This window comes from Gorilla gorilla, chromosome X, assembly GCF_029281585.2.
Source record: "Gorilla gorilla gorilla isolate KB3781 chromosome X, NHGRI_mGorGor1-v2.1_pri, whole genome shotgun sequence".
Classification (NCBI taxonomy): domain Eukaryota; kingdom Metazoa; phylum Chordata; class Mammalia; order Primates; family Hominidae; genus Gorilla; species Gorilla gorilla.
The window spans coordinates 122,120,872-122,148,740 of NC_073247.2; the positions used below are offsets into that span (position 1 = coordinate 122,120,872).

General features: G+C 39.3%; 1 protein-coding gene across 6 annotated transcripts in view; it reads left to right on the top strand.

The window, feature by feature from the left end:
* The first annotated feature begins 1,097 nt into the window (after positions 1–1,097).
* The window catches only part of RTL9 (retrotransposon Gag like 9), a 97,203-nt gene continuing 70,431 nt past the window's right edge, over positions 1,098–27,869 (top strand). For 3 of the 6 annotated variants that reach the window (XM_055376787.1, XM_055376785.1, XM_055376786.1), the window contains exon 1: positions 1,098–1,253. The gene's annotated coding sequence lies outside the window, so the exon portion shown is untranslated. The remainder of the gene's footprint in view (positions 1,254–27,869) is intronic. The other 3 variants (XM_055376789.1, XM_055376788.1, XM_055376791.1) reach the window with 2 other exon arrangements.

Genomic DNA, 27,869 nt, shown 5'->3' on the forward strand with positions numbered 1-27,869 from the left:
CAGTTCTCCAACTGATGTGTCAAGGATGATGCTTGTATAACTATAGGAGGGAAATCCTCTGTGATTAATGCATGCAGGAGAAAATACTATGCTCTTCCCTGTGGGTGCAGGGCATGTTTCTACATACCCACATTGTGTGGGAAGCAGAGTGGTTATACTTTCCCTTCTTGGATTTTTTCTCAAGGCAAGACCCTGGCCTCATCCTCCAAATGCATGTCCCAGTCCCTCTCTCACATCAGGGGTGTTTACGAGACTGACTTGGATAACTTTTGCAAAATATACTTGCCTGGCCTTCTGTCTCCCCATTGGACATTTGTTTCATAAGGAGTATCATTTCTAGGGTAAAAGCAAGGATTTTGAAAAAAAAAATTCTTTGCCATTTTATCAGAAGAATTATATTTAATGAAATTAAAAATAAAAATAGGTGATTTTGATGTTCACCCTAGGCTAAGAGGACCACTGCTGTCTTTGAGGCATTTACAGACATATGGAAATCTGAAGCATACTTAGAGTTGCGGGTTCTTTCTCTGTAATTCTTTTAAACTGGGCATAAACCTCAAAGGGAGTGTAAAATGCAGAGTGTTGTCAACTTATCACACCAAGAACATTTTTTTGCACCTTTTTAGTTTTGGAAGGGTCAAATTGAGATGACAGAGGAATAGCGGATAAGAGCTATAGTGCTATTAAATTACATTCTAGAGTTGGGAAAATCGAGACCCATAATCCTAGGAATTATTAATGATAAGAGCTAACACTTTCTGAGTGCTTACCACATGTCAGGCCCTGTACTGAATGCATCATGTCCATTTTCTCATTTGATCCTGACAACCACCTGTGAGGCCTCATTTTAAAGACAAGCAAGCTGAGGCTCAGACCTTGGATTTGTCCAAGGTCACTCAGTTGGTCATTTACAGAGCCCTGATTCAAACTCTCTTTTGCTTGATTACAAAGCCATTGCTCTAAAAGATTAGATTATACTGTCTGTATTTGCTTCTGGGAGCTTATGGAATTCACTCCTATCTGTTCTCACAAGGAACTCTATTGGGTTTTGAAAAAGGCTAAAGAATTGAAAAGAAACTTTGTAGGCTGGGAAACATAGTGTCCTTTGAGCAGTGAGATAGGCTAAGCTCAGAGGACTGGGCTCTGGAATGTGGAAAGGAGACGTGCCCACTGGAGAGCAAGTCAGAACTTTCGTGAGCCCTGCTCCAGGTCCCAGGAGAAAGTGCCAGCCATGAGGACTGGAGTATTGCCTGGTAAGGAGAAGATTATTATTTTATCTAACATGTTCTTCTATAACGCTCTATATGCTAGGCACTGGTCTGCGCTGCTCTGAGTACTTTATAAGTATTAACTCCTTTACATCTTATAACACTTCCCTGGAAATAGGCATTATTATTACCCCCATAATACATATGAGTAAACTGAAGTTCAGAGATGTTAAATAACTTGTTCAAGGTCACATAGCTGGTTAAGTGCCAGAGCCAGGCTTTGAACCTAGGCAGTCTGGATCTAGTGGCTGTGTTATACTGCTTCGCAACAGAAACTTGATTTTTCTTTCTTCTGTGTTTATCATCCTTTCTCAATCACTCCTGGGCAAGTCTACTTTGCTAGCAAATTTCCCTTACCCCTTTGGCTTTTTTATCACCCATGAACCCTCTAATGTTTTCTGCAGCTTCTTTGAGCTCATTCTTTATCTTCCACACTGCCTCTTTTGGCATTACTCATGAACGACATGCTCTTTTCATCTGCCAAATATTTTTTCCATAAATTATCCCATCTCGACTTGGGAAGTCACAATGGGAAGTATTGTTCCTATTTTGTGAATGAGGCAACTAAGGCAAGCAACTTTCCTGAAGTCTCACACAACCATCTAGTGGCAAAGTGCACTAGAATCCAGATTCTCTGATTCTGAACCTAATGTTCTTGTCCATTGCACCATCTGATGGAATTTAACTATCTATTCATTAATTAATTTATTCATTAATATTGTAAAAATATACTGAGTGTCTTACTGTATGGTAAGGCCCTGGGTGCAAAAGTCGGTATAAAAATTGTTGCTCTTAAGCAACAGACAACACAGAGAGATAAGGTCTCACCATAAAAAGTTAAATAGCAGCACATATACTAAGTGCCAAATGAGTGGTCTGGTCACATCATACAAGAATTTTGAGGTGGGATATGTAGCATCAAAGACTGCTTTATCAGAAAGGTGAGACTTGAACTTGGCATAGAAGGGTACTTAGAACTTAGAGAAGAGAATGGAGCAGCACTTTCCAAACTCTGGGAATGGTATGCATTAAAGCAGTCCTTCACAACCTTTATTGTGTCATGGCACGCAGAGAAAAGCACAGTATTTTTAAAGCACACTAGGCTGAATGGAGGAAGCAGTTTGACATCTAGAGGCAAGCATTCTAGGAGTTTCAACAACACTGTCTCTGGGCTCAGTTGAGGACAGAGGAGAAATCTCATAGCCTCAGACACTTGTAATATGTTTGGGAAGGTCTGCACTGGGTATTGGGGGCACACTGTGGTCATGGTGGGTCTAAAGACCACTGACAAGCCCACAGGGATGAAATCAAGGGAATTTCCAGAGAAGCCATAGTAGATACCATTGGAAAGAAAAGTTATGGGCAAATGATGAAGGGCTTTTGAATTTTATTCTGTGGACCTACAGAATAGGTAGGCAAAATATGCATAGCACTGTCTTAGAAAGATTCCACTGGTTTCCATATGGGAGATTAACTAGAGGGAAGAAGAGTAGTCAAGAGGCTATTACCATTGTCCAGGTGGGAGGTGATGTTATCTTGAACTAGATTGATAGTAATAGAGACAGAGAATGGTGGACAGAATTGAGTTATATTTTGGAGGTAAAAATGTCAGGGTTTGGTAATAGAATTGCATAATGGAGAGTAGAAGAAAGGGAGGTGACAAAGAGGATTTCAAATTTTCAAGTTTAAGCAAATGCTTATGAATAGTCGTGCCATTCTTTAAGATAGAGAGCCCAGGAGAAGTAGAAAGATTTTTTTGGAGGGGAAGGACAAATGAGATGATGAGTTTCAAGTTGACATTTGGAGGCAAGGAAACCAGTTAGGAGGCTATTGCAAAAGCCAAGTGAGACAAGGTGAGATCCTGGACTACAATGGTAGCAGTGGGAATGGAAGGAAAAGGGTGAATTGAGAGACATTATACAGGAAGAATTGATAGGATTTTGTCACGACTGACTTCTGGAGTTGAAAGGTAGAGGAAGGCTTGAAGCCTAAGATCTCTTCTGTCCTTTATCTTCTTAGTGATGCTCCGATCTTCATGGCTTAATATACTATCTATTTGCTGATGAGTCACAAATTTGTATCTCCATAATTTTATGCCCAATTGCCTGCTGGACATATCAACTTGCATGCCTAATAGGTATCTCCAACTTACCATGTTCAAAACTGCCCCTGCCCACAACCCCCAACAAAACCTGCTGCACTCACAAAACCTGCTCCTCACAGTCTTCCCCGTCTCCCTAAATACCAATTTCATTCTTCCGGTTGCTCAGGCGGAAGACCTAGGAATCAATCTTGATTTTTCCCTCTTTCATATCCTACATTTATTTGATCAGCAAATCTTATTGGTTCTACCTTCAGAATATATCTAGAATCTGACCACTTTTTCATTGCTACTATCCTGGTTTATGTCACAATGATCTGCTTCCTGGATTATATTGCACTAGCCTCTCAACTGTTCTCCTTGCTTCTGTTCTTGCCACCATCACTCAAGTCTATTATTCTCTCACTGTTTTTTGGAACCAGGATAATTTTATTATGTGAATGTCAGATCATGTCACTCCTCTGCTCAAAACTCCTCCAATGGCTTCCCATCTGACACTCAGTAACAACAAAACCCCTTATAATGGCCCATAATGCTGTATGCAACCCAGATATTGACATACTCCTGTCCTTCAGGTGATGGATCAAATATCCCACTTGGTAAAATCTTCTCTGACTACCATATTTAGTATTGCAAGCGCCTTCTCGCCATTCTCTATCTGCCTTCCATGTTTTATTTCTTTATACTTTGAATACTACCAGATGTTATATGTTTATCTATTTATTTGTTTATCATCTATCTCCTTCTGCTAGAACAGGAGCTGGAAAACTTTTTCTGTAAAGATCCAGATAATAAATATTTTAGGCTTTGTGAGCCACGTAATCTTTAACACAACTACCTACCTCTATCATTGTTATACAAAAGCTGCCATAGATGAGCATGGCTGTGTTCCAATAAAACTGTATTTACCAAAACAGGGAGCGGGCTAGATTTAGCTAATGGGCCATAGTGTACTGACCCCTGCTAGAATGTAAATTCCAGGAGGGCAAGGACTCTTGTTTACTGCTGTATCTCCAACATCTAGAATAGTACCTGGCATATAGTAGGCACATGATATATTTTACTGAATGAATGCATCAGTGGGAGATTGGAAAGCTGTGGAATAAAAAATATATATATAACAGAGCCATTGATGGTGCAGAATCCTGAACAAAATCTAGCTTTTGACGGGTTTGCAGCATATCAACTCTCCTTCCTTCTTTTTCCCCTCATCCCTACACTAAAACTTAAGCTTGTTATATAAAGTAAAAGTTGCTTTCATTGCCTGTGCAATTCTCCCAATGTGTGAAATTTCATCTGACTTCCTTTAATGTTGTCATTTGTCTATTTAACCCTCCTGACTCAGACTCCCTCTAATAACAATAATAACTCAAATACTCTGTACTAAAACCAGAACGCTGAAATCAGTATTTTTAATTAATTTGAAACAACTGCTAGCAATAGCTTCTATTGACAACTCTACGTTTTTCAACACTTAATCATATTCTGAAGTACTCCCAGAAGCTGGGCGACTGTTACTCTTATGATATGAGATGATATTTTCCTTCCATGCATTCAATGTGAATGGTTTGTTCTGAAAAACTTCAGCTTTCATGTACTCTTAATGGTAAGAATCACATGGTAGGAAATATGATAAATGAAGTATTTACCAGTTCTTACTGACTATTCTTTCATACTTCCTTGGATCTCTTACAGGCACTAAAGATATCCTGTAGTTATATGACTTCCTATTGAAAATGCACTTTCACTCATTCATTATTTTATATAGTCTTCCACACATTGCTAACATTTACCAAACATTCACTACGTATGTGGTATTGTGCTGGGGGATTTATATATATTAATTCATTTAATTCTTATAAAACACCTAAGTGATATATACTATCATAATTTTATAGATGAAGGAACTGAAGTACCAAAAGCTGAAGTAATTTGCTCAAGGCCCCACAACCAGCAGAAAAGGAAGCTAGCATTTCAACTCAGGTCTGCCCAACTCCAGAGCCAAGATTTATCTATTGTTTTTTGTCACCTCAACAAATATTTACCATATGCCATGCAGCACACTAGGCAGTACCTACAAAGATGAATAGGGCATGATCTCCTTGGCCTTCCAGAGGTAACACTAGTTGGGGCTATATGGGTGGGAATGGAGTGTCAGATGCAGAAGCTAAGGAATTTTCTCTTTACAAACAGGTGGGTGAGAAAGTAGACACAGCACTGTGAATTTGTGGAGTTTTGAAAAATGGACAGAGGGCTACAGACTGAGAGGGAATAGGGCCACCAACTCTAGAATTAAGGTCAACTGATAGGGTAGAAACATGCCATTCTCAGGGGCTTAAGCTGACAAAAGAAATTGCCCACTGTAGAAATGAGATTGGCTGCCCACAGAAAAGTATTTACTGATAGATAAGGGACCTCCCTATATGTCATTAAGGAGTAATGCTCTAAAATGTAATCAGTGGAAAACACAACTGTAGCCTTGGAAATGCTATGGCTGGGAAAGTCCATATAACTAAGACGGAGTTCATGATATTGTGACATGTACAAACAAGTTATTTGACCATTATAGAAAGAAAAATAAAAATAATTAGAAAGAGAAGTTGCTTTTATTACTCTGTGCCCTGGCCTACTGATACATTTATTGACTTTCTGATAGGGTGATGCATGGATGCATCAGACTGAATAAACTACATGACTCCATCTTTTCAGATCATCCCACACCATATACTATCTCTTCACTCACCAGTAATAACAGTCACCATATAACAAGTGCCTACAGAGTCAAACACTTTACATAAATTATCTTATTTAATCCTCAAGGCAACTCTATGATATCATAGAATTCTATTATTAGTTCCATTTTCAAATGACGGAACTGAGGCTCAGAGAGGTTATGTGACTTAAGCCCATAAAACGGAATGAGTGGTATATTAGTTTTCTGTGACTACCATAACAAATTGCCACAAACTTGGTGGCTTAAAACAGCAGATATTTATACTTTCACAGTTCTGGAGGCCAGAAGTTCAAAATCAAGGTGTTGGCAGGGCCACGCTCCCTACAAAGGCTCTAGGGGAGATTCTGTTCCTTGCCTCTTCCTAGCGGTTCCAGGTGTTGCTTGGCTTGTGGTAGCATCATTCCAATCCCTGCCTCTGTCTTCAGATGGGCTTCTCCCTTGTCTCTGTGCCCTGTCGCTTATAAGGACACTTATCATTGGATTTACAGCCCACCCTAATCCAGGATGATCTCATGTAGAAATCCTTATCTTACATACATCAGCAAAGAGTCATATTCTAAATAAGTTCACATTTTGTGGTTCCAGTTGGATGTAACTTTTGGGGGCGGTGACACAATTCAACCCACTACGTATAGCCTAGCTGGGACTCTAGCCTATCTGACTCCAAAACTCTGGCTCTTTCCACTAACTAAAGCAGGCTGCTCCCACCAAACAAACAGCCTTTTTTCTTTATTTGGTTTCCTAAGTAGATTTCCTACTGGGATTTATCAAGATGAATTAATAAATTGACATTTTGGCTTCCAAATTATTGCCTTATAAGTTTAGGTTGTGTGAAATTTGTCCCCTAGAGCCTGATCAATCCCTGGCTAAAATGGACAAAATTGAGTTTTGGAACCTGTGAAGCTGATGAATGGATCCTGAATAGGACCAAGGTCCATTTAGAGTATAAGCATCCCACAGCCTACCAGCCATACTAATTTCTTTACTATATATGTGACCATAATATAATGGGATAGCACAATATTCTAAGTCTACTGAAGAATGTCTAATCATCTAAGAGCTTACAGGGGGAATTTTTGTGTACCTTAATATTATATCCAGAAATATTCCCTGTAGTGCCTACTATATTTGTTCCTGAGCCTCAGCTCCCTGCATCAAGTCACAAGGAAGATGTCTCTAGGAGTTCATTATCACATTAAGACAAGGATTCTGTAGGAAAATGGGAATCTAGAAACAGTAGGGACTTCCTGTACCTCTACATCAGTGTCTTTGCAGGGCAATTGCCCTAGCTGACCAGTTGACACTGGCCTGCTCACACCTTAATTACGAATAGAATATTCCCAGGGATGTCTTTCTCAGATTGTGGTCAGTTTGTGGGCCACCTATTATGGTGGTCCACTGAGTGACACCTGGGGAGCTAGTTAAAAATGTCAGTTTCCTGGTCCTTATAGCAGACTTACTGAGTTAGTATATCTGAAGATAGGGTCAGGAGCCTGTATTTTAAAACAAGATTCTGGAATAATTCTGATACATATTCAAGTTTGAGAACCATTGCCTTCTGCTGAAATCAGGCTTCCATGACGTTGAAATACAGAATAAACTCCAAATGTTCATTTACAATTCCAGCCAATAATCACTTACCATATTGCCTTCTTGTAGCATGATCTATATGCTTTAGTTCATGTGACAATATCATTTCATATGGCTTAATTTAAATGAAAGCAAAGGCAGTTATGGCAAGATTTCTTAATCCTGCTCTCCTGAGACAATTTACATAATAACTTTTGGGGAGAATGCAATAACCTCTCTCTAATATCTTAAACTGATCTCTAAGGTTCCTTTTGGCTCCAACATTCTGATTCTATCAGTGTTCCTAGGGCTTCAAATCTGTTTGTGCAAAACACATTGCTTGTTACAGACTAAACCTATTTTCCTTCTTCCAGGCAACAAGTTTCTGAAGAAAACTGGTTGCTCATGATCTTTCTGGGTGTTTTCTAATAATATATACCTTCTCACAATATTATTGCAAAGAGTGAGTGAGGTGATCTATGCAAAGTGCCAAGCATAGTGCCTGACACAAGGAAGTGGTTAGTAAATATGCATGCTGCTTCCAGTGCATTGTGACAATACTATCTCTTGAATTATTGAAAATATAACATCAGGAAACTTCAGCTGAATGAAAACTAGGGAATTAGCTGTATTGACAATATTAGGTTTATTTGGCTTTAGGGGAACTAGATAGAACCGAAATCTCTGCAGACTGGCTCAGCTGCAGAATAGAGAGATGGCCCGGGGAGGGCATGTGTTGGTTCCTGCCATGCATATTGTCTTGGAGAAAAGCTGCTATGACTCTGGCCCAACAAAGGTTTTGTCCTAAAAGTCAGCTTCCAATCCCCAACATGATTCCTAAGCTAGCATTTCTCAAAATGTATTCCATGGAGTACTAGTTTCTGAGGATTGATGTTGATAGTATTACATAAAGAGCTCCATGAACAAGCAATGTTACAAACCACTGGATTAGTCAAATGTGGTTTCCTGGCTGCGAGAATATTCAGAGTCCTTAATAGGTCAACAGGTAATGTGAATCTCCAAAAACTAATGGGGTATACCGGATTTGAAAATTTTTGTGACCTCACTCACAGAGATGGTGGTGAGGGACTAGTGGTTCTGAAAAATGCAATTATGAGAACACTACTCCAAAGTGACTAGTGACTTGCTAACAAGAATGGACACTTTTCAGCCCTTACATGATAAAAGTTAAGAGAACAATTATGTGCTAAACTATAGAGTACTGTCCCTCAGCCCCCTAGTGTCTCCATTTTCTTCTTTGTTCAGCTTAGATTCTATAACCATCCTTAAAGTCACTGTTTAGCATACACCCTAGATTCCCTAGGCTCTCTCTGCTTTCATGTGATTTGAATAACAGACATCCAATCGTTGTTAAATCCTACTCTCTTTATTCCCAACCTGCCCCAGCAGCCGAATGAGATTGGATAAAAGCTTATAACCATGCTAACCAGTCTCGCTTTAGATTCAGGACCACTAACTTCAAATGGGCCCTTAGTACTATCTGCTAACTTCACTACATTCATTTCATCCATTCATTCTTGAATGCTCCTGGGTGGCTTTTTTACATCTTTCCTTTCCTCAAACTTCCGACACTTGTTTCTACACTTTCCCTTTCAGCTGCTACCTTGCTTCCTATTTCACTGAGAAAATAGAAGTTGTCAGAAAAGAACTCCCACCAATCTATATGTATTTGTATCCACGCACTCTGCCTTCCCTCTTGTCACTGTGAGCGAACTGTCTGGGATTCCACTGAATGCTGACTCCTCTACTTATGCACTAAATTTTATTTCTTTTTGCCTAATCAAGGTCATTACTCAAGTCATTCACTCCTCTCTCATGGCATCAATTTTTCTTTCATTGAACAACATCTTCAATGTTTAAAAAATCTGTTCTCTTCACCCAAGCCATAGCCCCATTTCTCTCCTCCTCAGAGCAAAAATTCTGGAATGAGTTGTCTCTGCTCATTAGTTCCAATTTCTCTCCTCTCATTTTCTCTTGAATCCTCTCCAGTCAGGCTTTTGCCATCATCACTCCACCAAAATGATTCATATCAAGGTCAACAATATCTCCTCAGTATTAAATTCAATGGTCATTTTACTGTTCTCCTTTTTTTTTCGCCCAACAGCGGCATTTGACACAGTTTATCACTCTCTCCTTGAAACACTTTTTTCTTCCACTTGGCTTCCAGGACACCATGTAATTCTTGGCTCACTTTCTACTTCACTAGCTACTATTTCTTAATATCCTTTACAGGTATGTCTTCATTTTCCTGATAACTAGGTTGTCTGATTGGCATCTCAACTTGAAATTATCCAAGGTCAAAGTGACTATTTTCCTTATACCTGCTTCTCCCACAGCCTTCTTTATCCATTCTTCTGGTTATTTAGGCCAAAGCCTTGGAGTCTGACTTGACTCCCTTTTTCTCTCACACTCCAGATCTTATCTATCAGCAATACTTTCAGCTGAATAGTTAAAAATTTATTTGTTTAGAAACAGTGTCTCACACTGTCACCCAGGCTGGAATGGAGTGGCACAATCATAGCTCACTATAACTTCAGACTCCTGGGCTCAAGAGATCCTCCCGCCTCAGATTTCCCAGTAGTTGGAACTACAGGTACTCACCACAGTGCTGGCTAATTATTATTATTATTATTATTTTGTAGAAACAGACGTCTTGCTTTGTTGCCCAGGCTGGTCTTGAACTTCTGGCCTAAAGTTATTTTCCCACCACGGCCTCTCAAATTGTTGGGATTACAGGTGTGAGCCACTGCACCTGGCCTAAAAGTATATTTAGAATCTGAACACTTCTCTACTGCTATAACCTTAATCCAAGCCAGCATCATTTCTTACTTGGATCATTACATAATCCATTAAACATGTAAATCAGATCATGTCATGCTCCTGCTCAAAACCCTCCGTGGCCTTTTATATTGTTCACAATAAAAGCCAAAGTCTTTAGAGTGACCTACAAGATTCTACATGATCTACCTTCACTCCCATTACCTCTCTGACCTCCTGCCCTGTCACTCTCCTCTTTGATTACTGAGATCAGCCATATGGCTTACTTGCTGTTTCTCAGACATACCAAGAAAACTCCCAAAGGTTCATTGCTTTTCTCTCTAACTAGGATGTTTCTTCCTCGTAGAGCGTCATGCTTATTCACTTGCTTCTGTCAAATCTCTGTGCAAATGACACTTTATCAGTGATACTTTCTTTACCATCTTATTTAAAAATTGCCACTCTCTGCATGCTTCCTACAACTTTACTCTGCTTAATTTTTTCCATAGTACTTGTCATTTTCTGATATATTAATATTGATTTGTTTGTTTACTGTCTATCTTCACCACTAGAATATAAGCTTCAGGAAGGCAGGGATTTTATTTTGTTGCTGCTGTATCCCTAGTGTGTAACGTGGTGGCTGGCACATAATAGGTGCTCAATAAATTTCAAATTATTATAATAAAGAATGATTCCAAATGCAATAGGAATTCCAAGATTCCTGCCATCTTCAGATGGACACAGATATCCTTCATCATCTGCAGCAATCCCCCTCCCAGTGCCAAACTCTGTGACACTGCATGTCTGGTAGTGAGTTTAGTCTTTACATGAGGACTTCCAGGAAGTTCCATAGATTCTTAAGCAAAGTGCTCCATTATTGAAGCTATTTAACTCCTAGAAAGATCTTTGCGGCTGTGTGCGGTGGCTCACGCCTGTAATCCCAGCACTTTGGGAGGCTGAGGTGGGCAGATCAGGAAGTCAGGGAATTGAGACCATCCTGGCTAACACAGTGAAACCCCGTCTCTACTAAAAATAGAAAAAATTAACTGGGTGTGGTGGCACGCTCCTGTGGTCCCAGCTACTCGGTAGGCTGAGACAGGAGAATTGCTTGAACCCGGGGGGTGGAGGTTGCAGTGAGCAGAGATGGCGCCACTGCACTACAGCCTGGGTGACAGAGCAAGATTCTGTCTCAGTAAAAGAAAAAAAGAAAAAAAGAAAGATTTTTGCCAAGGGTCCTTTTCTGATACATAATATTTTTTGAATAGGTATTAGGTGTACATGATACAAAGTGCCAAATGTTCAAAGAGCAAGTATTGAAAAGTATATTCTACCACTCCCACTGCTACCAACTTATTCCAAGCCACCCACATTTCTAAACTGGAATTATAGCACAATTTTTTTAGAAACAGAAGTTAGATGATGTCGCTCCTCTGCTAACATCAGCCTGGGGCATGTCATCACACTCAAGGTAAAAGCTAGAGTCTCCCTCTGCCCCCAGCCACCAAGATCCCTTCCTGGAGGCAAACACTCTTACTAGTTTATTGTGAATTTTTTAGAGATAGCATGTATATTATACACACATATCTCCACGTGTATAATTCATTTTTAAACTGTACACACTATTTTTTATATTTCTTTTTTTCTCACTTTATTCTACCTCATTCTTTTTAATAGCTACAGTTGTATCAGTATGGCTACTGTATTCTCCAGAGATTCTTAGTCTGGAGTCCATGTATGGGTTTCACTGGGTCTATGAATCTCCTGAAAGTGCATGTTGACACTTGTGTGTGTGTGTACATGTATATCTTTTAGCAGAGCAGGCCCATATCTTTGATCAGATTGAAAGGAATCTGAGACCCAAAATGAGTAAGATACCACTATATTGAGTCTGAATCTGCCTTCCTGAAACACCTACCCTTTAGCCCTAATTCCACTGTTTGGAGCAGTTCTGTCAGGACCTGGTACATAGAGGACATACAACAGGTAACTTGTGAAATGGATGAAGGGACAACATAAAATGAATCTATTCTCTCTCTCTCTCTTTAAAATTTTTAAATTTTTATTTATTATTATTTTTTAAAGACAGAGTATCACTCTTGTCACCCAGGCTGGAGTGCAATGGCACAATATTGGTTCACTGCAAACTCCGACTCCCAGGTTCAAGCAATTGTCCTGCCTCAGCCTCCCCAGTAGCTAGGATTACAGGCACCTGCCACCATGCCCAGCTAATTTTTGTATTTTTAGTAGAGACATGGTTTCACCATGTTGGCCAGGCTGGTCACGAACTCCTGACCTCATGTGATCCACCCGCCTAGGCCTCCCAAAGTGCTGGGATTACAAGTGTGAGCCACTGCACCCGGCCTATTCTCTCTTCTTTATGTTAGCTTTTGGTTAGCCTGAGGAAACTATCATATTCTAAGTCATCCCTTTTCTAAAGTTAATTACTTAATTTTATTAACTTTTCCTAATTTGACATGGTTTCCAAACCTGTAGGCTTTCCCTACATGCTGTAATGTGGGTTTCTTCCTCAAATGCCATCGGGGCAAGCTGGTAATTTAAAAAAGTGAAGTGGATCAGTTGTGAGACAATGGCAAGTGGTGGGACCTGTGGAGTCCACATGGCTAAGATGTTCACATTCAAACTCACATATAACACATCCATAATCAAACAAAAAATATTTTCAGGCCAGTTTTGGACTATGGGCAGGCAGCTTGCAAATGTAAAAATTTGGACCTCGTACAGTTTGTTGATACTCTTTTCACATCTTCTGCACTCTATCAATTCACTTTTGTCCTCCCCATAGGCCTGACAATTTAATCAAACTAAGGTAGTGCCTGCATCTCAAATACCCCTTAAGATTCCTTGCTATTATTCCTTTGCCAATATGGCTCTGTCTGTATAAAATGCCTTTGTGGAATATTCTCTACTTGCCCCTCAAGATCCACTTTTAAAAATAGACTATCTTTTAGAGCAGTTTTAGGTTAACAGCAAAATTGAGAGGAACATACAGAGAGTTCCCGTTAGCCCCTAAAGATCCAGTTTTCACCCTTCTTCATCCTCTTTGTGTACCCCCCGAGACTGACCTTTATAGACTGCATTTAAAAACATATTTTTAGTTATTGTGGGTACACAGTAGGTGTATATATTTTTGGGGTACATGAGATGTTCTGATACAGGCATGCAATGTGAAATAAACACATCATGAAGAATGGGGTATCCATACCCTCAAGCATTTACTCACTGAGTCGCAAACAATCCAATTATAGTCCTTAAATTATTTTTAAATGTACAGTTATCGCTGGCTATAGTCACCCTGTTGTGCTATCAAATAGCAGATCTTATTCATTCTATTTTTTGTGCCCATTGACCATCCCCAACTCCCCCCAGCCCCCCACTACCTTCCCAGCCTCTGGTAACCATATGAATTGGCTTCCTTGTCCTCTGAATTCTTCTTGGATATGGCCAATGTAAGGCACTAACAGGGGACTGGAGATCAGAGACAGGTTAAAGTCTGGGTATTTATTCTCCTGGCTCCCTCTTTATGGAGTGGGTGCAGCTTGGCTGAATCCTGTTAGAAGGATCTGCTGTGAGCCACAGACTTTTTTTTGGCAGTCATCTTCTAAAGCTATGGCTACTCTGTCTAGGTTCTGGTTAACTGCTTTCTCCCCTTGGCTTTTCAGGTCTCAGGGTGGTAAGTGCTCCCTGGGGTGCTTCACCATCCTTTTTGCTTTCCCTTAACAATGCTCACACTGTTATAAACAGTCCGTTCATTAAACTCCACTCACTTCCCTGTTGAATATGCTCTCAATATCCTACTAGATCCTTTACTGTTACCAATGCCTTCAACTCCCTTGTGTACTTGGTGTACTCCCCATTGTTAAGGTCCCAGCTCCTAGGACAATGTGGTGCATTCCTAGATATCACTCCCTCTGAGAAAGTTAGCTATTCCCCCACCTCTTTGAGAACATTTCTTGCAACACTCTGTGTTTAGATCTTGGGCTTCTTATGATTGGGAATGAAGCCTATTCATTATTGTTTTCTCAACTCCTGGCCAAGTAGATGTTTAGTGAGTATTGGTTATCTTTTTTGCTTTGTGAGGAGGATATAAAATCAAGGAAGGAGGATATTTGCTTTTTATTTCTTTCAAATTATTTGATTTTAAAAGAAATGCCTACACATTATTTTTTAAAAATTAAAATGAAAAGAAAAAAGTAGTAAAAGTGGCACTGTTCTTCACATCCGTGCTGGAAGTAACAGTGGTAATGGTTTTTGTTGTGCATCCTTCCAGTATCTTTTTATGCACATAAAGGCTTAAGTTTGTGTACATAAAATGTAGACTCACATATTTCTCTGCTCCTTGCTTTTTTTTTTTAACTTAACAACACACCTGTCTTTCTATATCAGCCAATGTAAGTATACAGCCCTACTTCATTATGTTTTATGGCTGCATTGTATTTCATTTGATGAATTTACCATAATTTACTTAACAAGCCTCTATTATTAGTTAGTTTATCTAATATTTTCACTGTTAAAAGCAACACAACTTAAAACACAGAGACATACTGGATCAAATTTAAGCCCAAAAATATATGGCTGAACTCCAGAAGCAAGAAAGGAAAACTGTCAGATTCCAGAGACAAGAGAAAACTCACAGTCACAGCAATGAGCATAAATTGAAATTTCACCACTCACAGGAAAAATGGGACCAGGTATATTCCTTAAAGGATGAGATTATAAGTCCTCTGTAGGGCTTAGAATTGAGTTAGAATTGTGCTTCCCTCATAAAACAAAGAGTAGAAGGATGCTGCCCCATTTATTATTTAAAAGCAGATTTCCCAAATAGTCAGGGGTACAATAATAACAAATCTTATTTAGTACTTACTATGTGCCAAGCATTGTTCTACATGATTTACATGTATTTATTTATTTAACCATCACAGAAACCCTATGATATTAGGTACTATTATAAACCCCATTTTATAAGTAGGGAGTAAAACATTTAAGTAACTTGCGCGGCTAGGAGGTGGCAGCTCTAAAATTCAGACTCAGGCATCCTGACTCCAGGACCATGCCTGTAAGTAAATGTGCTATATTGCTTCTCTACAAACAGGATGTAGGTCATCTTCCTTAGGATGAGGTGGAAATAAACCCACCCATAAGAAGTTTAAAACTTTAAACCTGAGCTGCACACTAGTATGAAACCAAAATTCACAGTACCCACATAATGCAGAAACCCTGGGGTGAGAACTTAACATAAAACCTGGCTCAGAGCAGGAACACAATGAAACTCTAGCAGAGGCAAATGAAAAACCACCTGTAGACCCACCTCCATAACTCAGAGTCCAATTCTTATGGAAGGGTTCTAACAGAAAACAGTTCCTGCAGAAGATAAGCTCACATGCAAAAAAATGATAAAGCACATGAGGAAATTGACTGGAATGAGTTAGTTGGTATACACAAGAAATGGGAGAATTATGTCTCAAGAAACTACAGATAATACAGTAATCTGAAAGGACTTTATTTTTTGGGTTTTTCTCGTCTTTTCGTAGCCCTCATGTATGAAAGAACTTTAAAATGTTGTATGTTTGAAGGTTTCAAGATGTAAAAAAGGAACATAATACATAAAGCAAGAGCACAACTTTCCTCAGTGTGTGTACACCAAATAAATAGGCCAGAAATGAAGAATATAGAAAATATGGGATTAGCATTGTAAGATTTTAGTTCTAGCCCCAATGAAATATTTTAAAAGTCAAATGACAGTTTAAACTACAAATAAGTTATGAGTGAAGAGAGAACAAATGGAATAACAAATAGAGCCGAGATAATCATAGAATATAGCATGGCACTATAAAAATGCTAAATATGAAAGGGAAAATAGAAGACACACATGATATAACAAGAAACTTCACATTCATCTAATAAAGCTCCAGAAAAAAATAGGAAGAGATAATATTCAAAGAGAAATAGCTGATAATTTTCTAAAACTGAACAGGACATGAGTCCTGAGATTAAAACCATGTACCTAGTTCTAAGCAGAATAAAGACAAATTGATACCCTGTAGATATAACAGGGTGAAACTGTAGAACATCAAAGATAAAATGAAAATCTTGAAACCTACTATAGACAAACAATGCTGCAAAATATTTCTGTAGAATAGATTCCTAAACATGGAATTTCTGGGCCAGGGTATATGCACATTAAAAAAATGAATATGTTTTAAATGCATGAGGGAGTGAATTAATGAGTCTAGTAGTATTTCTCTCAATCTGGACATATATTTATTTTAGTACAGCCTGAGATTGGATCCCCCAGCTATCTATTTATTTATATATTTGTAACTGCATCACCACTATTGATTTCTATTGAGCATAAGACCAATTAAAATCCCCAGGACTTTTTCAAATGAAAGGCTGTCAAATGAGGTCCTCTTTAGCATGTACTTAGGCAATTAATCTTTAAAACTTAGAAGCAGGGCTATTAAGACATTGGTGAGATCACTGAGAGCTAGAGCTGTTAAAGAAGGTTTCATAAAGGAAGTAGGACTTAGGCTGCATAGAATTTATTTTCGGTGGAGGGTGCAAAGGACAGCTTCTGTGTTTGTGGGATGGAGGTAAGAAGAGTGATAAGGTGCATGAATAGACCATAGGATAGGAAATGAGCTTGGGGTGGATATGTGGAGGGTGGGTGAGTAAAGAGATAAGGTTCAAGGGAAAGGGTGGGGCAAGATTATGGAGGGCCTAAGAAGCCAGGGAGAGTGTCTGCATATGATATTATACATGGGCAATTGGAAGTCCCTTCAGCCTTTTTAAAGGAAATTACATGTTTTCTGACTGGCCAATGAAAGGCTAACTAACCCAGGAAAGAGCAAGAAGGCTGGGTGAAGTAATGCAGGCCCCTAGTTCTCCTGTTTCTGGGTTACTGGATAGGTTATATAGCAAGTAGTCAAGCTTAGCAAACAGCTCAGGGACACTAGGGTGACTTGATGTTAAACTGCCTGACTAGTGAGAATTAAATGTAATAAAACTGGAATTGCAAGACTAAAAATGGTATTTAGGCAGAATACTCTACTAGCAAATTCAGGATTCTTTAGAGCTGAGTGGGAAATATAAGAAAGAAAGATGCTGGATGCAGGAGAACAAGAGATGGAATGAGAAAGTGGAATATACACTGGAATGAGCAACAGGAAACCTTAGTTCTAGTCTCAGCTCTACCCCTACTAACCGCACAACTTTGTGCAGATTACTTAAACATTGAGGCTAGTTTCCTCCTCTGCAAACAACCTAGAATACAAACTCTAAAGGGTGGTAACCAGATCTGCCATGTTCATCATTGTATCTCTAGCCACTGGTACAGGGCCTAGAACGTAGTAGGGGCTCAGTAAATATTGGATGAATAGATGAATGAATGAATTAATTAATCAATCAATCAATCAATTAGAGCCTGCCCTGCCTGCCTCACAGAGTTATTATAAACTTCAAATGAAATCAGGGATGGGGAAATATTACATGAACTTAAAACACTGAGCAATCCGATGGTAAAATACTACAGCTACTACTCACAATTATTATTTTAAAAATTAAATTAGAATGCTATTTGTAGTACTTTAAGGGTGAAATCATAAGTGGGCTAATGATTTCAAGTTTTCTTAGCATGGAAAGTAAGAAGAAAAGGAAAAGTATAAGACATTTTGAGTGAGGTAAATAAAACATCAGAATCTGTGTTCTGAACCATGTTCTGTCATTTGCATTCAATGTGCTTATGGTAGGGCTAATATTGATGTCAGTTATAGTTAGCATTCATTGACTACATACAATAATGCTATGTCCTGTCTGTCCTTAAAAAAACAGAACACCCTTCAAAGAAGGTAGTCACATTCTCATTTTAGTGATGTGGAAACTGAGATTCAGAAAGGTTAAATGACTTGCTTTTAAAACCATGGTAAGGTGGTTTCAGAACCAGACATTTTCTCCCAGATCTTTTTGTCTCTGAAGCCAGTGGGAAAAAAACTGCAGATAAATAGATTTCTTTACACCGTAAGGATGCCTTTGCTAAGAGACAGCAATTCAAAGAAGGAATGGGCTGCCTCCTGAGCTAATGAGTTTCTCATCACTAGAAGCAGGATCGCTATGTAATTTGCAGGGCCCAGTGCAAAATGAAATGGCCTTATGTCCAGGAAGCTGGTCTTGGCTGGTAGTTTGCAAGCAGAAGTTAGCCTGCCTCCAGACAGGGATGTCAGAGTGAGGCGTCAACATGAGCTGATGCACAGGACCAGATGGCCTTAATCTGAGACACCATGGCTCTATTCTATTAGCCCAAGTGAGTTAAGGGAGCATCCCAAGGTAGCTGACATGATACCTTAGAGGCTTCAGATGAGAGAGAATTCTGCAAGAGGATTTGGAGAGAGCCATGGTGCCATGATCATCTGGGGCACTGAAAACATGCTCTGCCCTATGAGGCAGCACCAACACTCATAAGAAAACAAAAAAGAAACTTTTAGTGGAGGTGAAGTGTAATGAAAAGAATTAGACAGATGTGGGTTCAAATCCTGGCTCTGGCAATTACTAGCTAGCTATTTGCCTTTGAACAAATCACTTAAACCTCCCTGCGACTGTTCTGTCATCTAGAATATGATCATAGTACCTGTCTTGCAGAGGTGTGGGGAAGGAGGCAAGTCAAGTGTATCTGGCACTGTGTAAGCCCTCCATAAATGTTAACTGTTGCATGTGTTTATAAACCACTGGGAGTGGGGACGGTATGACGTTGGGTCATTTGCCTTTCCTTGAGCACTTCATGGACCAATAGCCAAATCTGCCAGACCCACCTAGGGGCGTGGAAACCACTTCCCGCTCTAGTGCTGCTAACTACAGCACTGCAGTAGTGGTAGGCAGTGGGTGAAAGTGGAGTGGGGCCACTAATAGACAGTAATAACAATAAACTCTCCAGGAGAACAGGGCCCTCAAGCTTTTCCCCTAGCCTTGAAGATACTCACAGGAGATAACTGCCCAAGTCCAATCTTGGAATCCTGCTAGTTGAGTGTTTTACCCACAAGGACATTTCATGAGATCAGGACTAAGAATAAAATTCACTTCTGCCCAGTAGAGCTATAAGCATTAGTCACTTGGAATAGCAACAATCTTAATATCTTTCTATTTGTCTGCAAACCCCACCATCCCACCTCTTTAAAATTCCGTGAAATGGCCAGAATAGCGAAACACCGATACCTACAGTCTTCCAGGAACTTCATTGTCCCTTACGCAACATAGAAAGAATGGTATGAGAACTAAGAGAACATTGCAGTAAATCACTGAATTTCTTGGCTTTCTTTTTTTCTTTTAATAATAAAAAGCACTCCAATCAAACTACTAATTAACTTGGAAAAGGCTCGAACTATTATGTACTAATCCCCGCCCATGTCCATGTGCTGCACAGTATTTTCTTACTCAGGACTGGTGGAACATTTCTTTTGCTTTTGTTTGAAAAATTACTTTTTATTTGGCCTTGGGCTGCTATCATAACTTCTGTTTTCACTAGATTGCATAAGCCATACATCTGCACACATTTTTGATTTGTACAGGGAGTTTGAATTTTAATATCTACCTCCATCTCAAAAACCTCTCATCTTTTGTCCTTTTCTTCAAGATTCTGATTTCCTTGTGGACATTCATTTTGAAATCTTACATAAATCTTGCGTTATTCTGCCCATTTTTTTGGCTACAAGGCTCAGCTTTGGGGCTGTAAATGTGAAATATTTCCATCATAACCTATCTTTGGGTATGGGAAGGTCCTTAATGCTGGAAGTTCATTGAATAATTGCTTATTTTAATAGATGTTTATTTTCATTCACATTTCTCCCTCCACTCCATCCCTTGGGGCAGTACCCTAGTTCAGTTCTTCATCTACTCTCTCCTTGACTGTTGCGATAGCCTCCTAAGCAGCCACTCCACATCCAATCTTCCCATATCCAAAGTATCCTAAACATAGCTACCAGTCATCTCTCTAAACCACAGCTTTTGGCAAAAGATCCTTGAAGTTTCCCTTTTGCCTAATGAGTAACGTACTAGCTCCTCATCCTGGCATTCGAAGCTCTCTATGTTTATATGTTTGCCTATCTTTCTTTTCCACCTTCTTTCCCATTACTTGTCTCCATATAGCTTTAGCTTCTGCCAAACTACCATTCTTTGTTTTCAGAGCACACCCTATACTTTCCAGCATCAGTGTTTCTTCCACCTGGAATTAGCTGCCTGCCACAGAGATCTCCGTTCATCAGCCTATTCATTCTTTAATGCCCAAGACACATGCCACCAATTTCATTTGAATAGTCCTTAGAGACACTGAAATGGCGCCTGCTGTACACCCGTCCACCCTCGACCCCCGCTGCCCACTGCTGGCTCTTCCAGTCTTGTGAAACATTAACCTCTCCTAACAGCAAGCACAGCTTCTCCGTGGAGAAGACACTGAAATGGCGCCTGCTGGACACCCGTCCACCCCCACCCCTGCTGCCCACTGCTGCGTCTGCCAGTCTCGTGAAACATTAACCTCTCCTAACAGCAAGCACAGCTTCTCCATGGGGCCTGCTCACTCTGGCCCTCTGGTCCACCATTTTTCTCACTACTCAAATAAAGTTTGGAGACCTTTCCCTGATTTTTTAAGAACATGCTAGCTCTTTCATGATACTCGTTATCATACCACCCCCGTCTGCTTTTCAGTGTACCTTTCAATTGCTCTCTAGTGCTCCATTCTTGATTGTTTTCCATTTCTATTATAGCTTTCAAGGAGAGTCTTTACTTGGCCTACTTTCTTAGTAAATGGTTTGGTGAGATTCTGATTTTCATCTGATATTAATTCTTTCTCCAAGAGGGACAGAGAAAAATGAAAAAAATATCTTGCCTTCAGTTATTCTTTTCATATTCTTTGAAATTCTAAGTCACAGAAGTCTTCTGTTAGGCTGCTACCTTCATTTTAAGAGACTCTTCCCTCAGTGACAAGTTGTGACTTCAGAACTAGAGAACATGGCAGCCTCTCATGGCTTTCTGCTCAGTCCCATTTTTCTTTTCTGGATCCACTCTGGGCCTTCTTTAAAGTGACTCAACTTCCCAAGCATGTGATTTTACGTATTTTAAAAACAAGTCTGGTTTTTTCAACTCATTCTGAAATGTGGCTGCCAAAGTAAATACCCAGCCCTCTCTAACACATACATACCCTCTTTCACACACACATGCACTTGCACATGTAAACATACTCCTGAAGGATGAGGAAAGCAATGGTAAATGGGGAAGCAAAAAAATACCACTTTTCATTTAGACAGACTTCCCAATACTGATGAACTAAAATTCAGGGATTTGTGATTTGAAATGCATGGATGGCCTTTGAGTGGTCTTTTCAAATCCCCTAAATATATCAATTTAATAACTTATTGAGCATCTACCATTTGATGAGTGCTGTGTAGATGTATCTATATATATCATATAATTTATTTTTTGCTACAACTTTTGGAAGAGATTATTATAATCCTCATTTACAGATGAGGAAACTGAGTCTCTGTGAGAGGAAATGATTTGCCCAAGATCCCTCAGGCAATAAGTAGTAAATCTGACTTTGAAACACAGGTCTGATTCCTTATCCCCATCAGATTTCCCAGGCATTCTGGTACAGGTGGTGTTTCAACAGATGGGAATGGGGCAGGGTGAGAAAGATAGTATGAATAAAGGTACAGACATGGGAAAATGTAGCTACACATAGGACAGTAGTAGGAATTAAGGTTGCAAAATTGTGTTAGGGACAGAACACAAAAGGATTAGAAACTTGAACTTCCTTCCATTGTCCTGAAGGGACAATAAAAGATTTTGTAGTAGGACAACAATATAATCAGAGAGCCAAATCAAGAATGCAATCCAATTTACAATAGCCATACAAAAAAATTAAATACCTAAGAATACATCTAACCAAAGAGGTGAAAGATCTCTACAGGGAGAATTAACATACACTGCTGAGAGAAATCAGAGGCAACACAGACAAATGGAAAAACATTCCACACTCATTAATTAGAAGAATCAATATTGTTAAAATGGCCATACTGCTCAAAGCAATCTACAGATTCAACGCTATTCCTATCAAATAACCAATGTCACTTTTCACAGATTTAAAAAAAGATTTTAAAATTCATATGGAATTTAAAACGAGCCCAAATAGTCAAAGTAAACCTAAGCCAAAAGAACAAAGGTGGAGGCATCACATTACCCAACTTCAAACTATACTACAAGGCTACAGGAACCAAAACAGCATGTTGCTGGTACAGAAAAAGACATATAGACCAATGGAACAGGATAGAGAATGCAGAAATAAAGCCACACACCTACAACCAACTAGTCTTTGACAAAGTTGATAAAAAATAAGCAATGGGGACAGGACTTTCTATTCAATAAATGGTGCTGGGATAACTGGCTAGCCATATGCAGAAGATTGAAACTGGACCTCTGGCTATCACCATATATACAAAAATTAACTCAAGATTGATTAAAGACTTAAATGTAAGACTTCAAACTATAAAAACTCTAGAAGGAAACCAGGGAAATATCCTTTGGACATCAGCCTAGGCAAAGAATTTATGACTGAGTCATCAAAAGCAATTGCAACAAAACCAAAAATTGACAGGTGGGATCTAATTAAACCAAAGAGCTTCTGCACAGCAAAAGAAAATATCGACAGGCACCCTACAGAACTGGATAAAATATTCATAAACTATGCATCCAACAAAGGACTAATATCCAGCATCTATAAGGAACTTAAATCAACAAGCAAAAAACAACCCCATTGAAAAGAGGGCAAAGGACATGAACAGACGCTTTTCAAAAGAAGACATACAAGTGGCCAAAAGACATGAAAAAATGCTCATCATTACTAATCATCAGAGAAATGTGAATCAAAACCACAGTGAGATACCATCTCACACCAGTCAGAATGGCTATTATTAAAACGTCAAAAACAGCAGATGCTGAAGAGGTTGCAGAGAAAAGGGAATGCGTATACATTGTTGGTGGCAATGTAAGTTAGTTCAGCCCCTGTGGAAAGCAGTTAAAGATTTCTCAAAGATCTAAAAATAGAAATACCATTTGATCCAGCAGTCCTCTTACTGGGTATATATCCAAAGGAAAATAAATCATTCTACGAAAAAGACACCTGCACTTGTATGTTCATCGCAGCACTATTCACAACAGTAAAGACATGGAATCAACATAGGTGCCCATTGATAGTGGATTGGATGAAGAAAATGTACACGTACACCATGGAATACTACCCAGCCATAAAAATGAACAAAATCATGTCCTTTGTGGGAACATGGATGCAGCTGAAGGCCATTATCCTAAGCAAATTAATGCAAAAAAATCACATATTCTCACTTATAAGTGGGAGCTATACCTTGGGTACACATGGACATAAAGATGAGAACAATAGACATTAAGGACTCCAAAAACTATCTGGGTGATGGAATCAATAGAAGCCCAAACCTCAGCATCATGCAGTGCACCCTTGTAATAAACCTGTACATGTACCCCCTGAATCTAAAATAAAAATTAAAAAAATTTTAAACAGCTGCATTTTAGACAGATTAATCTGATTCAAGTCTGAATCTATGCTGTTGATAGTATTTTTAAAAATTCTTTCCTAAGAATTCTTTATTCACTCCAGGCCTATGCTTTGGTCAGAATTCTCTCTTTGTTTTTCAGTACTTTAGTGAAAATTCAGAAGGCCATGTGGAAAAAAACAGAGGAAACAAACCACACACAAACACAAGATAATTATATACAAGTCTGGGAAGAAAGAGCACAATGGGTCATGACGAACTTTATTGAACAGAAGGTGAATAAGCAACGTTCCAATTGTACAGGAAAAAAAAACCCAGCAACCCAAACACCACCACCAACAATAAGAAACAAAGGCAGCCAGGATCTGGGAGACATGGATGAAGCTTGTGAAAATGGCACTTTAATACTTTCTGATTCCCTTTCTTAAAAGAGCAGAAGAGAAACTAAAAAGGATGAAGGGGAGAACCATGGATTTGAGGGTTAAACTAAAAGGAAAAATAGAAAGGAAATAGGAAGGAAGGGTGTAACTCATAGCTGGTTTTGATATATCATCCCAGTCTGACAACCAAGGCAGTCTCCCTGCATTAGAAGGCCATGCTAAAAGTAGATGAGTTGTAAACAAGCCTCCCACTGGTCATTAGTTTGGCAAATTAGTGGGTTATCTCTTAGAGTCCTCTCTTTTTCTCCTTTCCCTTTCCTCTGCATTCAATTTGTCACTCATTCCTACAAGTCTACCCCAGAAGGGTTGCCTGAATCAAAGCCCTTCTCCCCTTTTCCACTCACGGGGCCACTGTGTTAAATTCCATGTCGTTTCTCAGCTGGACCAGGCTTCCTGCCTCTAATTCGTTTCTTCCTCCCTCTAATTGAGGCTTCAATCTGCCCCAGTATTGAGCTTCCTATACTCTCTTGCTTATAAACCTTCTTTGGTGGCCCATGGCCTATAAGGTACAGTAGAACTCACTCAGTTTTACATGATGCAGTGGGAGTGGAATCAAAGGGTTCCCCTAGACCCATGGATGAAGAGACGACTAAGGAGCTAAGTCTGGGATGAGAAACTCTTGCAAAAAGCCAACTAATAGCTTTTTCCTCCTCATCTCAGAACCACCCCTCTTCCCAGAGTGTGTGTATACAAGATGAGTTACTTAAGATTGCACCCAACCTGATGGTAGATTGGAGAAGGCTATCTGGCCCTTTCTCAGTTGAATATATGAGGGTCTTCTTTCCAGGAGGCTTGCCCACACCAGTCTTCTTTCCCACCATGGCCCATCCCCTTTCCAAAGAGTATAAACTTCATACCCTCCTCCCTTCAAGAACTCCTATCTTTGCTTAGCAAAATTTGTTTCCCAAGCTTGGAGAGAGGAAAGGGGCCTTTTTCCAAATCAGGGGTAAATAAAAAGTGGCAGAATCTTACAGCAGACATCATATTAGAGCTCATTTTTATGAATTCTTCTACTGTATATAAGGTCCTCACTTTCTTATTACTCAGCCTACCACTCCAGTTTCATCTTCCACTTTTACTGCTTCTCCCCACCCCTTCACAATCCTGACATACCCTAAACTCCAGTCATACTGAACTTTCCAACATTCCTCAGATAAATCAAGCCTTTGCAGAAATTCATGCACAAGCTGTTCCTTCTGCTTAGAACATCCTTACTCTTCTTATCTCGCCAGTAAATTCCTACTCTCCTTTAAGACCCTGCTTAACTATTGCCTCTTCTGGGAACTCTTTCCAGACTGTTCCAGATAGAATTAATTAATCCTCCTTTGAGCTCTCATAGCATTTTTCCATATCCCTTTGATAGCACCATACTTATCATGGCAAAATAATATAACAACTAAAGGGATGGGCTCTGGAGGCAGACTGCCTGGGTTTGAGTTCTTACTCTGCCACTTATAAGCTATGTGATGTTGAGCCAATTACTTCGCCTTTCTTTGCTTCAGCTTCGTCATGTATAAAACAAAATAAATAAGATGATACTTGTAAAACCTTTAGAACAGAACCTGACACATTGCAAATGTTAGTAAATATTATACATCATCATTTCTTCTATTGTTTTATTGTTATCGTATATATAACCTACTTGTATATGTAATATACATGTGTTATTATATAGCACTATTATAGCATTACTTAACTTTTGCTGTGTCTGTGTCTTGTCTTCCGAGCTGGTTTATAGTGTTTTGAGGGCAGAAACCTTGTATTACTTTCTCCCCCATAGTGCCTGGTGTTAAGTATGGGCTCATTAAGTATTTGTTGGGGTCAGTATATTATACAGAAAAAAGCACTGAAATCTGAGAGATTTGGGTTTGGATCTTGATTCTGCTCATAATTGTTGTATGATCTCAATCTTCCTGAGCCTCAGTTTCCTCATCTATAAAATGAGGATGATAATAAGAGTACCTACCTCACAGGGATATTTTAAGAATTAAATAACTTAGTACATGTAAAACCTAGCACATAATAACATAATAAGAACTCACTAAATGGTTTTTATTATCAGCTTTGTATCCCTTTGCATTTAACTTAATAAATACTTTTACTTGAATGAATGAACCCAGCCATCTTCTGGAACTTGAGGATCAAGGGAATCCAGGCAGATACGCTATTTGTTCCTAAGAATCCAGAGGAAAATGTGAGTCATCTCCATTCTGTATCATGGCTCACTCTGAACTGGGTCACCATCCTCCAGAAGGTGACAAATGTGGCTGGCTGAGTCACTATAAGAGCTTTTCTGTAAGGATTTGCCCGAACCCCCCACCATAGCTCATTGGACATAGTATCTTTCATATTAGGTGCAAGGTGCATACCCTTCCTGAAATGGGCAGAATAAAGAGGTGCAAAACTCCTGGGGAATCAGAGTGGCTATGAATTCACTCCTCTTTCTTATTCTGTTGCCTCTTCCCTTTGTTTGATTTATTTGCTAATCAACTTTCCCCACACTCACATCTAGTGTAGCCCAAGTCCGTGCAGAGAAGACACTTTGAAAGCCTAAGACTATCATAGTTCCAGCAGAATAATAGAAAAATAACAAGTGTTGACTATTCAGTTCTGATGTAGCACTGTATTGAAGAACATAACATTCTAGATCCAGATGGCCTGAATTTGAATCCCAGCTCCACCACCAACTAGCTGTGAGACCTCAGGCAAATCACTTAACGTTTGCATCCTTTCATTTCTCCATCTATCAAATAGAAACAATAAAAGTACTTACCTACCTCTTAGGGCTTTGTGAGGGTTAAATGAGTTAATACATACAGAACACTTAAAAGAATGTCTGGCACATAGTAGGTGCTATATAAATATTAGCTTTTAAAAACAGCTTTATTGAGATATAATTCACCTATGTGGATTATATCTCAATAAATTCACCTATTTAAAGTGTACAGTTCAGTCATTTTTAGTATTTCACAGAGTTGTGCAACCATCACCACAATCTAATTTTTAGAAAATATTCATTACCCCAAAAAGGAATCTCATACCCACTGGTAGCCGTTTCCATCCCTGAAGCTCCCTCTCCCTCTTCCCAGCTCCAGGTAATCACTAACCTACTTTCTGTCTGTATAGATTTGCCTCTTCTGGACATTTTATATAAATGAACTCATACAATAGGTGGTCTTCTGTGACTAGCTTTTCTCCCTTAGCATAACTGTCTTTTAAAAAATTGCAACTTCCATTTCAGATTCAGGGTGTACATGTCCAGGTTTGCTACATGGGTATATTGCATGATGCTGAGGTTTGGGGTACAGCTGATCCCATCACCCAGACAGTAAGCATCCAATAGGTAGTTTTTCAGGCCTTGTCCACCTCCCTTCCTCCCCCGTCTAGTAGTCTCCA